General features: G+C 30.6%; 1 long non-coding RNA gene across 1 annotated transcript; it reads left to right on the top strand.

Moving 5' to 3' along the window:
• Nucleotides 1-1,125: 1,125 nt before the first annotated feature.
• Nucleotides 1,126-4,421, top strand: LOC149415926 (uncharacterized). The gene is made up of 2 exons (XR_016303496.1): nt 1,126-1,283; nt 4,226-4,421. It is a non-coding gene; the product is annotated as an uncharacterized LOC149415926 (long non-coding RNA).
• Nucleotides 4,422-5,344: the final 923 nt, after the last annotated feature.

The following is a 5,344-nucleotide window of genomic DNA, read 5'->3' as shown; positions in this document are numbered from 1 at the left end:
TTATTATCTATCTGTAGTTTTATTTTTTTTAAATTGGAATTAAAATATTAAGTGATTTTTCGTGGGTTATAGGACCTAATATTATAATAATGATGCAATAAATGTCTGTACATACTGAAGTTTTTATTTAAAAAAAAACAGTTCCTATAATTAGTTTTAACAGTTTGTATGTACACCCTTGGTTGTTTACAACATTTGCCTTTGAAATGAAAAAACAGTTGCATCTGTTCATATACAGTGTGATTGTTTTATTTATTTATACAATCATTACTATTATGCTTTTATATTGTTAAGAAAAATACTATCACTGCAAAAGATCTTCAACGTCAATTTACAACTTTTGTTCGAGGAACTATAACATGCCTAATGTTAATCAATAATATTTTAAGAAGAAATTAGAACACAGACAATCATTCCCTATAATCGCATAATATTGGAAACACTCCGATTAACATAATTGTAAGCAGTCGATTTTGCTTGTTCAATGATAGAGATTTACTTATCAGAAGAATTGAATCCTCGTTGCATTTCAAACAGACAAATATGTGAACTTAATTCAAGTTTTAATGTAGTTCCAACAATTTGCGTCTCCCCGGAAACCATTTATTGGGTAACCAAACCATGTTGTATAAAAATGAATAATTTATTGAGATTGTTAATTATTTTTTGTCGGGAAGTTTTCTTCTTGGTCTCCCAACCCATCGCCTTACACCGCGGTGGAAGACATCTGTCTCTCTTTAACACACTGAGTCCCAGATTCCTTCCCACCCCTTTATATCTTTTACTACTTCCTTTCCTTTAAAACACCCTCCACACAGCATCCACAAAGATTACATAGGCCTTTGAGGGACTTAGACTTAGACTTTTAAGACTTAGGTATTCTTGATTGAGGGATTATAATGTGGACAAAATAACGCTTGTATATTAGCGCGCTTCCTCTAACATTCGTATTTACACAAATCCTTTTCAAACCATCTTTGGACGCTTATTACGTGGCCTTAAATCAGATTTGTAACTTGTAAAAGGACGACAACAGAAGTCAAAATACAGACTAAATAAATTGTTTCGACAGTGGTCAAAAACTTTTTAGTGTATTACAGATCGATCGGTATGTTGGATTGACATCTAAGAAGGTCAGCATACACCTGTTCATTTGCTAAGGTATAAAAGCTGGACCAACTTCGCATCAACCACTAATCAACTTTGATCAGTTAATAAATCAATTGTTCAAAATGCAGTTCCCTATTCTGTTCATTGTTTGCTTCCTGCTCGCCACCTCTATGGTAAGATATTGAACACAGTTTTCTTTCTTTCTATTTTACATTTATTTTTATTATTAGATCATTTCTTAAATGTATGGCATTTAATCGATATTTACAAAGCATTGATACATTAAACGCCATACCGGGCAACAACTGCTTGCGTCATCGTTAATTTGTTTAAAACTTTGAAGCAACGAAATATTAGTAGATTCATTGGCTTTAAGTCACATTAAGCAGTTTTATATGTTTTTATATTAATATTTTGAGGAATGGTATTAATTAAATAATATGATAAATTTATTATATATAGGTATGTGACACCAATCATTCGAGTAGATTTATGAATTAGTTTTGAATTAACATTTTAATTTCTTAATAAAAACACATGTAATCAAAACTACAAGAATAAAATATTATTTATTAAATAAAATAAAAATTAAAAAAAAATATATATATATATATATATTGTTAAATTTTTTATTGGATTACAATGCTCAAAAATGGTTATTTAAGAATAAACTTAATGTAACGTATGCATTTATAATGGTCAAAAATTGTGAATGTGATTTTAAGATAAGTAATCATGCTGAATGCAATAAATACGTTAAAGCAAATATAATGCAATACGAAACATCCAAAAATTAGATCAAAACGGAGCAATTAGCTTTTCAGTTAACATTTTATATAGTATTGAGATCAATGTATCAAGTGCCGCAAGTAAAACTTGAATGGAAAATATAACTACAAATTTTGTTGCCAGTTAGGAATATTAATATGAATAGAACAGATATTAATTGCTTATGGTAATTTTTTTATTTTTTATTATTTATTGAAGCGAACTGCTCCGAACTTCTAGAATGACTTCTTCGATAATTTCAAAATTATTTATGGGGTTATTTTAATTTAAAGACACAGAATAAAGACTGTTTCAAACTCTTACTAATAAAAAATATATTAAACTGGCTGCGAAAGAGCCGGCAAAGTGCCGGCAAGGAGATTTTCGGGTTTTTCGTGATCCGTGAATGTTTGTCTCTCTTTAAAATAAATCTTTATACCTATATTTAAAAAAAATCTCGTGTCACGGTGTTAGTGGTCGCACTCATACGAAACGGCTAGACCAATTTTTATGAAACTTTGTATGTATATTTGTTATTTTTTTTATTGTTATTATTTGTTAGGTATGAGAATAGGTCGTAAAGTATATTTGTGACCAATAGGTGATTAGGGTGTACTTTCCAGAAAAATTAGGGTGTCTGATACACTGTAAAACTGTAATTTATTTTCTTATATTATTAACGACAACTCCTTTCCTAAAAGTCAAGCACCAGCTTAATGCACAAAATTGTACTCTGCAAATATGTTGATTATTTAAAATAATACTACCTAATAAAGAAAAAAAATCTATTCAAACTGATGAATTACGCAATGTTAGCCCCAAGGAATGGCGCTTAGAGATTCAGCAAGTTCATAACATTAGTTTTTATTTTACCCAATCGCACATGTTAGATACACTCCCTGAAGATTGATACCGATTTATTTCGACGCGCACTACATGATTCGATCATAATCTTGATTTGGCAAAAAAAGAGTTACGTGAAATTAGATTTAGGTAATTTACAAAAACATGTATGGTACAATAAATAAATAAACAATACCCCGTGATTTTAACAATAATTCCGTTTAAGTGATGTTTTTTGAATTACATTAATGTAAACATAAATACAACAAATCAGAGATGTGCTTTATTTCAAATAAATCTATTTCAAATGGAAATGCAAAATGGGTATTTTCCATTTTGCATTTTAAATACTTTTCTAAAAACCATTTTGCATTTTGCATTTTAAATGCTTTTCTCATTGCATTTTCCATTTTAAATGCTTTTTTGCAACATTCTTCCTACTATCTCCACTCATCTTTTTTTCATAAGCCCCAAATATCAGTCGGTCCTCAACCTCGCTATGAGAGATAATTTACATTTGTCAAGTTGCTCCCTGGTAGGAGCACTGGCAATTGAGTGATACCATTACAAAAAATACTGATTCAAATACTGAACATGGGGCCTTGACGCTGTAATATTAAATGTTAGATAGCAGTTTCTATGTTTTTACGTTGGCAACATTAGTCCCGCGCAAATTTTTTGTGGTTTCATAATCTGTAGTCGTGGTGTTTTTGGATTTAGCATCATGTAATATGTTTGTTCTACATTGATGTCCATTATTAAATGACAAAATTGTTTAAAAATTCTATAATAATTTTGATTATTTGACCTGAGAAACCATTTTGCATTTTCAATACATTTTGAAAATAGGTATTTTGCATTTGAAATGCTTTTCTAAAAACCATTTTGCATTTTCAAATGGAAAAGTTTTGACTTATTTCCATTTTGCATTTCAAATGGTTTTGGGTACCCATTTTGCACATCTCTGTAACAAATGAACGCCTATGTTGCGCAACAAACGACACCAATAAATGCAAAATTTTATTTTGTGTGTTATTGTGGGAATTATTATACTATTTTTTTAGGCATAAACGATTTAAAAAGTAATGTAATCGTTTTCTTGCAAATTTCCTAAATAAAATGAACATGTTTTTAAAATTTCGTGTTCTTCACAATTTTTCGACGTTTGGAGTAAAAGTATATGTTATTTATTTATTATAATTATTATTATTTAATTTAGACATTCAAACTTATAATTAGTATCAATGTTTAAATCAAATACAAAAAACTAAAAGATAATTAAATCTAGTTTCTAAAAATTGTATTTGTTTAAGCGTCATTTTCAAAAAAAAAGAAATATAAAGCACATTGAATGGAACTTGGAAATACCCAAAATTTGACGAGAAAGTACTGTGGGTACAAAATTCTTCTAAAACAAGACAAGGGTCTTTCTTTTGGTCAATCTTTTTTACAAAACTTTTCTTTTGAATCTATAATAATAATTTTTCTTTTCCAATTTCTACAGATGGTTTCAGCAAGTAAAGGAAAAGGAAAGCATTGCGGCAAACACGGCGGTAAACACGGCAGCGGGGGTCGCGGGGGGCATGGTAGTGGGGGTCACGGCGGACATGGCCATGGCAGGGGACACAGCGGCCATTGTTAAGAAGCCATGATATAAAAAAATCTAATTTTTTATTAATAAAGATTTTTTTAATGATTTACTTACTGTCTTAATTTATCCTTCATAAGTTCCTAATTGCAAAGGATTGTGACTCCCACTCCAATTTAGATGGAGGACATGGTTCCTCCATTCCTCGTGGTTTTGAGCTGCATGGAGAACCAAACACACCAATTTACTGTACGCCAGTGATACTTGGTCACTCCAGCGCTTTAGTGACCTTACTCTTCTTCACTTGTTGCACACTTTGCTTTGAGTTTCTCAAGGTTGGAGTCCTCAGTTTAGCGAGCAACGTGTGTCCAATCTAAAAATTAGTTGAAGGCAGATAGTTGAAAACCTTTTGTGGATACTTAGCTGTTCCAGAATGCACGCATGTGTAAAAATGTTATAATTGTTACTGTTAAAGTGAAAAGTAGAGGAAGATCACAAATGCGTTGGATTAATCAGATTGTTGAATTGATGAACGTGGATAGTGGTGGTACCAAATCGCTTCCTTGAAGGACGCCGTGGTTTATAATTAAACTTTCGAACGTAATATTAGAATTCAGGTTTTACATAGCTTCTATTTTCTAAACTCTTCCATTAAAAGCATTTGCTTGTGGATGGAAGAGGAGTGTACATTTGCGTAAATATAATGGTATAGTAACATTATTTGGTGAAATAACTAAAATATTTAAATTAAAGATTTATGTTGCATTAAGGTTATGGAAAAAAATATTATGGAGGATAAATAGAGTATTGTAGGATAATTTGTGAGATTTTCAAGTGAAACAAGGGAAGCAGTTTTTTTTCTTAATGATTTCCCTTATATTTGTTTTTAATCATTAATGCTTCTGATTTCGTCTGGTAATTTATTAAAGATTTTTTTTCCTTTGTGGGTATAATGGTGCTGGGCAAAAGAAGTGTATAGTTTGGTTATTGAATTGGATTGTTGGTTATCTTAGTAATAGGGTGCTTAGAGTAAAG

This window comes from Hesperophylax consimilis, chromosome 17 (assembly GCF_061612785.1).
Source record: "Hesperophylax consimilis isolate HC1 chromosome 17, BYU_Hcon_1.0, whole genome shotgun sequence".
NCBI lineage: Eukaryota > Metazoa > Arthropoda > Insecta > Trichoptera > Limnephilidae > Hesperophylax > Hesperophylax consimilis.
The sequence above is the reverse complement of the archived record's forward strand: the minus strand, read 5'-3'. Positions and strand labels throughout refer to the sequence as shown.